Here is a 12,374-nt window from a genome sequence, read left to right on the forward strand (position 1 = left end):
AGGGAAGGGAAGAGAGAAGAAGCAGAGAAAGGGAGGAACAGTCAAGAGATAATAGTGCAGCCTTTGGGCAGGGTCTTGGGTCCTCTTCAAGGAATATACATAACAGTATCTTTGAGTTCTTCTGCAGAATTAAAATCCCCAATGAATGAAAACCAGAGAGGAGGACCACCAGAACCAGTCCTCAGGCCACTGAACACCAACTTTGAAGAAGAAAGAAAGCTTGCATCTACCCTGATCCTTGTCTGTGGCCGTATTTTCTACTCCCAAACTATAAGACCACTTCCTAATCTCTCCCAAGGGAGGGCAGAGTCTTTAGGGCATTAGCCTGCTGTAGCCTCCTTTGCCTGGCAAGGCAGTAAAGCTATTTTTTGCCCAAACTCTGTCTCCATGTTTCTAATCAGCACCAGTGGGCTGAGGTCAAGTTTCTGGAACAGGACCTCAGGAAAAAAAGAAGAGACAATTTCTAACAATTGAAGGAGAGTAATGTTTGCTTTCCTTCCTAGCTGTCTTTAGAAATCAGAAAACATCGGGAGTTCCCATTCTGGCTCTGCGGAAATGAATCCAACTAATTATCTATGAGACTGCAGGTTCGATCCCTGGCCTTGCTCACTGGGTAAAGGATCCTGTGTTGCTGTGGCTGTGGTGTAGGCCAGCAGGTGCAGCTCCAATTCGACCCCTAGCCTGGGAACTTCCATATACTACAAATGCAGACCTAAAAAGAAAAAAAAAATCAGCAAACAAGGATTATTTTTGCTTATCTCTATCTATTTAGCCTCAGGTTAACTCGATTTTTGCTATCTTTGTTATTTTTAGGTTCTTCCTTGAACGCTATTCTTCTAGTCATACCTTTATATGATGAACTGTTTTTGGAGAACTAAAAATTAGATGAAAATGCTGCTGCAATGGATATATTAATAGGAAGCATTATTTTTTTTTTTTCTTCCTTTTGGCTGGTGAAGTGTAGGAAGAATTGATGAAGGTTTTTCCTCCAAATTCTACAGATTTGAGTTCTGGCTCTAATGATCTGCTTTAAGTAACAAGTGTCTAGATTTTTGAAGGTGTTCACAGAGGCTTCCTCTCCTCTACAGTCGCTAGAAATTGAGTTAGTTCTGTGAGACTGGCAAACAGAATGACTGCAGGCTTTATATGAGGAAAATACTGCCTGGGTAATAATTGAGTTTGGGTTTCATCAGAGGTGGAAATTGTCCTGCTAATAAATTTTCATCTTTGGCCACTACCTTGCTCCAGTTACTAGAACAAATCTGGGTATCAGAAAGGCATTCAGTGCCAATGTTCCAGTTGTTTTACTGCCAGGAAGCATCCTCAGATCTGAGATTTAGGACCACTCAGGATGATAATACGCAGAAATATTGAAGGGAGTTGTTACAATTATCTTTTTGGAGGAGGACAAGTTTGTTCTTCCAAGCATCATTCCAGCTGTTTTTTAGAAGGAAATATCAGGCCATTTTTAACTATATTTTGTCATAGACAGCTGTGACACCTTATGCAGCAGTTCCCTTTATTTATTTATTTTTGATCCTTTAATACCAACAAAAAAAGGAAGTTTTTTTTTTCCCCTCTTTTAAACCTCACAATACATAGTCATAGCAATTATTCCCAGAGGCAGCATGGTCTTGAGTTTATCCTCTTTTATCACTCACTGGAGGATGCCATGTTTCCTATTAGAAGAGTGAACTTGATGCTATTATGTGTAATTTCTTCCAGATGAGCTGTAGCACTTAACTTTCTGCTTCAAAATCCTGAGTTATGTTTAAAGCAAGCCCAGCTTCCACAAAGTGATTTCCCAGAACAGAGAACTTAAGTCTAATCTAAACATAGTGCTTTCCCATCAATGTCTACTCTGTGACCAAATTGCTCCTTAAGAAGCAGGCAGGTATCAAATCAAGCCTGGGAATAATTTTTAGATTTGGCATGGACATTAATAAAGGCAATAGCTTACTGATGCATAATAATAGTGATATGTGAATTAAAATAATTTATACAATAGTGGTTTTTAAATACTGCAATGCAGGGCTTTTTGCTTATTCTGCATTCTTGCAATTTTTTTTAGGGTTTTCCTTCTATGTTGAATACAGAAATATGAATTTAAAATAAACATTTTGGAATTAAGCACTATAATTTACTAAGCGTCTACTGTGCACCAATGTGTTAAACAGGTAGCAGTTTACTTCTAATCCTTACAACCCTATCTAAGAAAGTATTGCAGATATGCAATCCCTTGTGCAAATCCTTACGGCCTTATGTGTTCCAGAATTCAGAAATGTTTGCATTTTAAAAGATAATAAGGTGCATATATCACATGTTTTGCAACCATGTGAGAACTAGTGTAGCATTTTGGAGGCAAATAAAATAATATTTGCAGTGAAACGCAAGAGTCATCATATTACGTGAGATGAAAAACATACACTAGAAAGGGTTCATCAGTAATCATCAATAAACGTGCCATGTATCTGCAGAGTATTTTTTCAGAGGTTTCTGGATTTTGTACTTGTGAATTAGTTATTGTAGATGTTTAGGCAAATCATTTAAAGAGATGTAAACTAATTTTCTTAAAGTTATATAGCTAGAAAGCAGTGAGACTGGGATTCAAACCCAGGTTGCCTGCCTCCAAAGTATATGTTCTAACAGGTGAAAAGAATAAGTTCATAAAGTATCTTGGGGTACAATCTTGACAAATCAGAGCCAAACAGAGGTCCCACAGGGGAAGGAACAGGATGGGGGAGGTAGTGAGTTGAGTAAAGAAAGAGATAATCACAACAGGAGTTGCCCAAAGTTAGGGAGAGAGATGATAAAAAGAGTGATCAGAAACGCATGGGTGATAGGCCAAGTGGGAAGAGGGAAAAGGGAAATAGTGTATTGAGGATCTATGAGTTTGTGTGGACAAGAGGAGGCTGTGTAGGTTCTGTACAAAATAGAAATTGAGGCTACAGGATGGCCTACACCTGTTCATTGTATCAAAGATATCTCCAATTCCCATAGCTCCTGGCTACTTAGTAAACTATATTCAGAAGATGCCTACTATATGTCAAACACTAGGGAAAAAGTTATGGAAAAGATGGGCGTGCTTCTGTACTCCTGATCCCAAAAGCTAGCTGTGTAACCTTAGCAAAGTTACTTCACCACTCTAAGCTATAACTAGCTTATTTGTAAAATAAGGATATCACACCTACCTCATAGATAGTAAATGAGAATTCAGTAATATAGTACATGTAAAGAACTTAGCACAAAGCAAATAATATGAGTCAATATCATTATAGGAATTTTACAGCTTTGAAACAACTGATTATCCAACCAAAGAAAGACTGTCCACATTCTGGAAGTGTCTGCAGACAGCAAAGCAGAGTACAAAGTACCAACTTCTGGTCAAATATAATTGCTGTCCAATAGCAGCAACCCTAGTGAGTTCACTCTATTTTCAGTTCCAAACCTACTTGTTGTGCTATCCTGAGTGAGTCATTTAATAGCATCTGCTTCCCCCTCTGTGAACTGACTTCTGCTCTTTAACTCAAGGGTATCAGAGGAGGTTTGGGGGATAAATGAAGGGGAAACAATTGCTCTAGATAGTATACTGCTTCAAAACATCACTTTATAGAAAACTCTCTTGAACTTGTTGGTTAAAGACTAGGAATAGACACACCCTGAAAGAAAGCAAGCTGTTCTTGAACGCTCATACCCAAAAGAATAGAATCTGTAGGGACAACCAGGGAGTAAGCAAAGGGAGTCTAAACACACTAGGCTTTCCTCAATCCTGCTGCAATCCCATTCAAAAGTATGGTGCGTGTTTGAATACAACATTTATTTTCTCCCAAGTCAGAAAATTGAGAACTGCTAAGAGAACTGACCTATTTAAGCAGCTTTTACAGTATAGCTCAATAACCCAAAGGACAGTCATCTGTTTCTGGCAACTGTCAGCTGCTGGGGAACCATCAATAATATATTGTGTGGGCAATTACCTTCATTGAAAACCACCTGCAGTTCTCTACCTACCTATACAGTGTGGTCCTGCAAAAGAAACGAGTCAAGTTCCAATGCCGTGGGTGCACAACTGGGAAAGCAGCTGCTAAGAAATAATTAACTGAAAGTACAGTGCTTTATTCTATTTGCAATAAACGCAATGTGGAGGAACCATGTCTAAACCTCAAGCAGAAAGTTACCATTTTTAGCACAAAAAATAAATATGAAAAATTTGGAATCATTTAACTATAGCACCCTATTATCTATGGGATACAGTTCCTAAAATTTTAAGGCAGTAGCTAAGGGACATAAAGCACTATCTTTTGTCTGGGTTGGAAAACTAAAGTTAGGAGACTGCAACTTAGTGAACAGATCTAACAGTTCTCCTCCAAGCACAGACAGAGTCTGAATTTTCTCATCCTCCAATCAATCATTCTCCAGTCACACTCAACCACTTACAAATCCTCAACCCTACTGCCAAGTCTCTCTCAGTCTTTGTACATCTTACTCCCTTTCCCTTGCTCTTTTCTCCTGATCTTCTGGTTAACTCACTTCCTGTTTAAGACCATCACTCTGGAAGAGCTTCTCTGACCACCTATGTCTTGGTTGAGTGCCCTTTGTACTCACTCAGCGGGTGTCCCTCTGATTGATAAAAGTTTCTCTCCTTCTCTGTCTCTTCATGTAGCAACTTGGAGACAGAGGCTCTGTTGCACTCATAACTGAATCCTCAGAGCTTAGTGGCATACTACCAGTCACACAGCCCACATTTTGAAAACATTTGTGGAATGGTCACTGACTGAATGAATGAGGCCCTTTGGATGAATTTAATCAAAGGAGCACTGATTTTTTTTTCTAGTTCACTGTACCATTGCCTATATCAACAGCACCACAAAAATTTACCATATGCAGCTCATAAATAAGTGCCACAGGGGCATTTATAGCCATTTGGACTTAAAATCATCCAGAAGGCTGGTGGCTCTAGACCATCCTGAGCTTCTAATTCTAGTACAGAGCATGTAAGTAAAGTTATGGTTATAACTGTGACAGAAAAACAAAACAAAACCAACATGTCTTGGCAATCCATTAGCAATGTTGCTGCTGAAAATGAATGGAGTAAAAAAGGGAAATCTCATTAAACCTGAAAGCATTTTTAGTTGAAGAACACTGACATTAGGCTGTCAGAAAACCAAATGGAAGGGAATGGTGATGAATAGTAAATACATTAGTGAAAATGGTCAAGTGGGATCATGATTCAAAGATGTGCCTTACTATATCTACCAAATTACAGACTGGTTGCCCAGCAACCGCCTCATAGGGGAGTTGTACAGATTGATGACACATTAGATCCCTATCTTGGAAGTGGACTGACAAGCCAAACCATTAAGTCCTGCAGTCTGACTTGCATTAGCTTTATCACCTCATTAAATTGTGAATGTGTCTCATCTTTTGCCTACACAGGTCTGTCGAAAGAGCACACAAATACCTCGGGAGCTTTGAGATGCCTTGGATGTCTTTAGGATAGCTGAATTCATTGTATACACAGATTCAATTACTGTTGCAGTCCCAGATTCTTTCCATTGCAGTAGTTAATATGCTAGTGATGAAAGGTGATGTTTAGGATAGCTCTGCTAGAAAAAGCAAGAGGACCTGTGTTTTCTGTGCCAGTTTTGAGTCTCATCTTCCTTCTGATCTCTTACTTTACTGCCGCACTCTCTAAAAGAAGGAAAAAAGCAAAGTGAAATTCTAATGTTTTAATTAACATGTTTTTTTAACAAACAGAAGAACTGTAATAGAAAATACACAAAAGGACACAAATGAATACATATACAAAAGGGACAAATAAATAAGTGAAATAAAGTTAATGGATTACTATGCCTTTTTTTTTTTTTTTTGTCTTTTCTAGGGTTGCACTTGTGGCATATGGAGGTTCCCAGGCTAGGGGTCTAATCAGAGCTGTACCCGCCGGCCTACACCATAGCCACAGCAACGCGGGATCCGAGCTGCATCTGTGACCTACACCACAGCCCATGGCAACGCCAGATCCTTAACCCACTGAGTGAGGACAGGGATTGAACCCGCAACCTCTTGGTTCCTAGATGGATTGTTAACCACTAAGCCACGATGGGAACTCCTACTATGCCATTCTGAAATGTACTTGGGTTAATCGCTGATTATGCATAAGAATTAATTTTCTGATACTATTAATAACACCCTCATCTTATACATGAGGAAACTAATGTATGGAAAGTTTAAATTAACTTGTTACAGATCAAATGTCTAGAAAGTTTCAGTCCCTGGATTCAAATGAGGCTGCCTGACTCCAAAGACCACACTCTCAAAGACTGAACAATACTGTCTTTCAAGAATAAATGAAAGAGACAAGAATTACAGAAAAAAAAAATGCTTATATCTTTAGTAATTAAAGAACTACAAACGAAATCAAACAGCAAGCTTTCACTTATCAATTTAGCTGTGATTTTAAGCAATGATATTCAGTGTAGACAGTATTTGTATAGCACTTAAAGTATTAAGTATTAAAGTATTACTTTACTCTCAACATTTTGTTTAGTTTTTAATCATAGTGAAATGACAAAAAATTGGGAATGTAATATGATTCTCCATGTTATTCAGCTATACGTGTACTTTCAGTGAAAAATTGGCACATTTGTAATTATTTTCTTTTATCCCATGTTGTTTGTCCTAATTATATTTCTTGAAATGTAATTTCATGTCTATTTAATCTACTTAAAAATAGACTTTAAAAATATTCAGTGTAGACAAGGATAAAGTAAATGTGAGACTTAGAAACTAATGAAGGGAATGTTAATTAGTATAGACTTTCTGGAGTAAAATGAGGCATTAGGTAATAGGAATCATTAATAAGCTTATATCAAAAAAAAAGGAGTTTCCAGTATGGCTCAGTGGTAATGAATCCAAGTAGTATCACTGAGGATGAGGGTTTGATTTCCAGCCTTGCTCAGTGGATCAAAAGATGTGGCATTGCTGTGAGCTGTGGTGTAGGTCACAGACATGGGTCTGGTATTGCTGTGGCTGTGACATAGGCTGGCAGCTGCAGCTCTGATTCAACCCCTAGCCCCCTGGGAACTTCCATATGCCGCACATGCAGCCATTAAAAAAAAAAAATTATATCATTTGACCCAGTCAAGAAATCTATTCTAAATAAATAATCAGAATTTTAGGGAATCACAAACATTAAAAATATTTGTTAAAATATCATTTAGAGTTGTAAATAACCAGAAGTAATCTAATGTCCAAACTTTGGGGACTCTTGTATAGCTATTAAAGAATATCTAAAAATTACTCAGAGCACAGAAAAATTTAATGTAACAAAGTGAAATTAGAAGAATATAAAGTTGTGTTTATTGAATGAGCCCAACATCATATATTCAAACAAACACACACACACACACCACACACACACAAACACACATATACAATGACCTCCCAGAGAGAGAGAGAGTAGAAAAGGGAGAAAAAGTAGGCCTCTGAAATAGATCAATGATTAGCAGTATTTATTTTTGGATAATAAGGTAATAATTTATCTTTTACTCCTAACTTCTTTATTTCTAAATTTTTCATAAAACTTTATTCTTCTTAATGTCAAGATAATTAAAAAAAATAATGAAAATCTCTAGCCTCCCCTAGTAATTCTCTTTGAGCCTGAATTAGGTGACCAGAAAGCTAATCTGGCCATGAATTATGCTCAATTGTTAATGTTATCCAATGGGTCAATATGTTTATCACTCCCACCTAACATTTTAAACAAATGTCTTCAGCACCTTAAAGCATAGGTGATAATGTGAAAATTTCAGTCAAGAAAAAAAAGTCCAGGAGTTCCCGTCGTGGCGCAGTGGTTAACGAATCCGACTAGGAACCATGAGGTTGCGGGTTTGGTCCCTGACCTTGCTCAGTGGGTTAAGGATCCGTCGTTGCTGTGAGCTGTGGTGTAGGTTGCAGATGTGGCTCGGATCCCGCGTTGCTGTGGCTCTGGCGTAGGCCGGTGGCTACAGCTCCGATTCAACCCCTAGCCTGGGAACCTCCATATGCCGCGGGAGCGGCCCAAGAAATAGCAACAATAACAACAACAAAAAAGACAAAAGACCAAAAAAAAAAAAAAAAAAAAAAGAAAAAGAAAAAAAAGTCCATAGAGCAAGCTGTGTTCTATAGTTTACAAAATTCTCTCTCAGAGAATACAGGGCTAGTTTGATTCTAAAGCAACTTTTGAGTAGGCAAATTCTAATACAGAAATTGAAGAAAAGGAGCAGACCTCACTGTTAAATTCCTGAGGGCAGCATGATGTCTGATCTTTCATATTCTCTATACCTAGGACTAATCTAGACAAATGGAAGATCTACCTGGTCAGGATCAAATGGTTAGGTTAGTAGTGGGGTCAAGGCTCAGATCTAGGACCAAGCTCCACTGATCCTAAATCTGGTAGCCTTTCCACTAACCTATCAGAAGAGTCATATGGTCATTTTGAGAGGAACACAGAAGGAAGAAGGAGAGTTTCCATTTTTTCTAAGCTCCTAGGCAAATGTAGAAAAGCAGCAGAGCATATATGTTTTAGAATTAACAAAACCCAAGATTAATTCATATACATGTGATGGCTACATGATCTTCACAAGTCCCCTAACTTTTCTAATTCTTGGGTCTTCTCACCTGTAAAGTAAGAATGGTAATGGCCACATCTATAAGGCTGTTATGAACAGTAAATAAGATGAGATCTGTAATATGTGTGTGGTACCAGATGACCTTGGCCACAACATCTACTGCTTGCTCCTGCCAGCCACCTCCCCTCTGCCCTACGCCAATGATATACAGACACAGCCTTGGTTTAAGCCTGCCCAGCTCCCTTTCCTATTCAAGAAAACACAAAGTTAAGCACTGTCCCGCAGAGAAATAATACAGAACACAACGGGTTTAAATCTCTAAAAAAAGCCCCTTTGCCTAGATATTTTCTTAAAACTCTGCATTTGCTAAAAAGGGTGTTCAAGCTAATATAGACCATCTAATCTCTTCTGATGCTAAAAATAAGAAGCTACTTGGATAATGCAGCACTCAGTCAAATGTTTAGCTTTGAGAATGTTAACTGAGTAAAACTCAATTTTGACTGCAGGTGTCCAGGGCCCTCTTAAATCTTTCATTTTTGTTATTTTCTTTTTAAAACATGGGAAATCTGGATTGAAGATATGCAATGGGAAAATGCACACACATTTTATCTTGTCACTCAGAGGGCTTTATACTAAGCCTAAAAGCTTTTGGCTAAAGTGCAAAAACACGAGAGACTCATTTTGAAGAGCAAGAAAAATTGAAAGGATTTCAACTCATCTGCAGTTCCAGTGGCTGGCAGGAGGTAGCTTTTTTTTAATTGATTTTTCAAAAACATTTAAGTCATCAAGCTTCAGATTTTAACCTTTCCAGTAGCATAGTAGCAAATCTTCTTAAAGAATGAGCCTTAAGGAGTTCCCGTCGTGGTACAGTGGTTAAGGAATCCAACTAGGAACCATGAGGTTGCGAGTTCGATCCCTGCCCTTGCTCAGTGGGTTAATGATCCGGCATTGCCGTGAGCTGTGGTGTAGGTCGCAGATGCGGCTTGGGTCCTGAGTTGCTGTGGCTCTGGCATAGGCCGGTGGCGTAGGCTGGCAGCTGCAGCTCCAGCTCCAATTAGACCCCTAGCCTGGGAACCTCCATATGCCGCAGGAGCGACCCAAGAAATGGCAAAAAGACAAAAAAAAAAAAAAAAAAAAAAAAAAAAAGATAAAAGAATGAGACTTAAAAATTCTAAGTTATTTAGACTCTCACTTTGGAAACAGAGAGTTTGGAGACATTGATAGTAATCCTAGTGGGATGAAGGTTCCCAAATAAATTTTAGATATAAAGTCAATTGTTAACTGCTTCTATGAATATAGCAGAGAAGTCAAAGAATGACCTCATTTGAATAGCCCTCTGCCATAAAAATCCTGCAAGCAATTTCCAAAATTGGGCTTTTTTTTTTACTTCCTCTTCTTTGGCCACATCTGCTAATGTTGTAGTGGGAATATCTGAATAAAACATCCGTAACTACAGTAAGGAGAGTCCAGGGAGTGATCCATATATCAAAGGAACCAAACTCACAATAGTCAGACTGCCACTAAATCAGGGTACCTGCAGGCAGCATGGATGGGTGAAGCTCTTTGTCATTCCTGTCCTTATTTATTCAAAGTAAAAAGATTCTAAATCATAAGATTAAATGTGATAAAGCCCATTAAAACTCTCATTTTAGCTCTCATGACTATTTTCCCTTTCAGTGGCGGTACTAACATTCAGTTATGGACAGATACTTCTGCCCATTCACTTTGAGATTACAATTACTTTACTGTTCCCTGAGTGTAAACTTTGCCTACCAGTTAGACCATCAAACACTGAATAAGATCCTTAATTTTCTACAAACCCAGTAGTACTAAACCATTTGCGTTTTGGAGAATTTTTTTTATAATTTATCGACAATTACTTTTTTACTTGCTCTTCTCCAATTTTTTGTTAACATCTCAATTGGAGCATTGGATAATAATTTACTGCTATAAAATTATAATAAATAAATAAAAACAAAATATAGAATATTACACAAAAGTATAGGTTTTTATGATATATTATAATGCCCCATATATATGTCCGTATTTCCTGAAGGGGGGAGAAGCTGCTTCTTTCTTGTAGCTTCTGTGGCTAGAAACAGTGCTTGGCACACAGCAGGCACTCAATCAATATCTGATAACTGGCATGGCAGATTCCAAGGACTCTGAAATGATTTTCTCCTGTTGGTATTACTAGTTGTGTCTCTCATATGATGAGAAGGAAAGTTTCAAGAAGTTCCATGACATTGATCCAAGGTCAGTCAGTGGCAAGACAGAAGCAGATTTGAGGTGACTTTTCTGATGTCCCAGGACAGTGACCTTGCCAAGACCCTACACTGTTTCCCAGTGACCACCTGCTTTAACTTCATGGTGACAGAGGTATAAATACCTCCAGGGGTTGCAAACAACCTAACAGGTCTTAGAGATGTGTCTATGTTGGAGACAGCTGTGAAAGAGCTGCTTCCTGTAAACTTTGCTCAGCCAGATTAGTTATACTCACTCATCAATATGGAAATAAAGTTGTCAAATCAAATACTGCTATATCCCCCAAAGAATCACTTTTTTATTCTAGGAGAAAAATGTCTCCCCCTCCACTTCCCATGTTTCCTGGCTTCTCACCAGTTTCCTCCAATCTTGTTCTCTTCAATGTGTATAAGAAATTGAGGTTAAGGGAGATGGAAGGGACACCAGATTTTCTGTTTCCTAGAAGTCATATTTCCCCTAAGGCAATAAAGCACAGAGTCATACACTTGTTTAAATGCGATGGGGAGGGGAGGAGACAAAATGCTGGGATAGGGGTACTGACAAGAAAACATAGAGAGAAAAATAAAATTTATATCTCAAAACATTATCCACCCATAAATATATATAAAGTATATTTATAAATCAGGGGGAAAATTACCACAGCAAGAACATGAAGAGAAAATTTACAAAATAAGAAATAACATAAAATATGTCCCACCTATATTTTCAAAATGATCAACTTTACTTGTAATTAAATCAATGAAAAGTGAACTATTGTTTAAAATGTCCTACACTTGTAAAGACTAAAAAGTCTGATAAAGACTTGTATTTGAGAGAGTACAAGGACATTCCTGTTAACAAACTTCCCAAGGAAATATTAAAATTATATTTGAAAAGTCTTCAAATTTTGCATTCCTTTTGACCCAGAAATTTCATTTCTATGAATTTATCCATTGAAAATAATCATGCAAATTGACAGAGATGGTGGTGCGGGGATATTCATTACAATGAACTGAATGCTCAACAGCATGAAATTGGTTTTAAATTTGTGCCACTCATTGCAATGGAAACTTCTGCAACTGTTAGAAATGACACTAAGTTAAAACAGAGATTGATACAGTAGTATACAATTCAATTTGACCCTGTGTGTATTTATACACATATTAAAAAGTCTGAAGAGTCACATAATCCAAGTGGTGGTTATTTCTTGAAACTCCTTTGGAGATTTTTTCCTTTCTAATGTTTGAATTTGGTCAGATTTTCTGTGATTTTTGAACATTTATTACTTTGTAATTAAATGCTCAAACATTAGGGTCATTTTTATTCTGGAAAGAGAGGGAAGAAAAGGGTATGAAAGAAGGGAGGAGAAGTATCTAGAGTGATACCCCTTAACTCAAAGATTTGTCAGCAACAAGTGCTGAGGTGGAAAAAGTAACAAGATCAGAATAAAAGACAAACTCCTCAAAGCACTTTGTCCTTTAATTCCCCTGATGTTCTTCTCTGCACCTAAGGTCTATTGGCCAA

At 37.8% G+C, this 12,374-nt stretch overlaps 1 long non-coding RNA gene across 1 annotated transcript in view; it reads right to left on the bottom strand.

The window, feature by feature from the left end:
- Window positions 1-1,505: 1,505 nt before the first annotated feature.
- Window positions 1,506-12,374, bottom strand: part of LOC110256667 (uncharacterized) — a 179,707-nt gene continuing 168,838 nt past the window's right edge. Inside the window, exon 3 of the long non-coding RNA XR_002338531.2 lies at window positions 1,506-5,688. This is a non-coding gene — a long non-coding RNA (uncharacterized LOC110256667). The remainder of the gene's footprint in view (window positions 5,689-12,374) is intronic.

Source organism: Sus scrofa, chromosome 14 (assembly GCF_054392235.1).
Source record: "Sus scrofa isolate SSC_HxYL_T2T_F1_AM1 chromosome 14, Sscrofa_HxYL_maternal_Yorkshire_Landrace_v2.0, whole genome shotgun sequence".
NCBI classification, from domain to species: Eukaryota; Metazoa; Chordata; class Mammalia; order Artiodactyla; family Suidae; genus Sus; species Sus scrofa.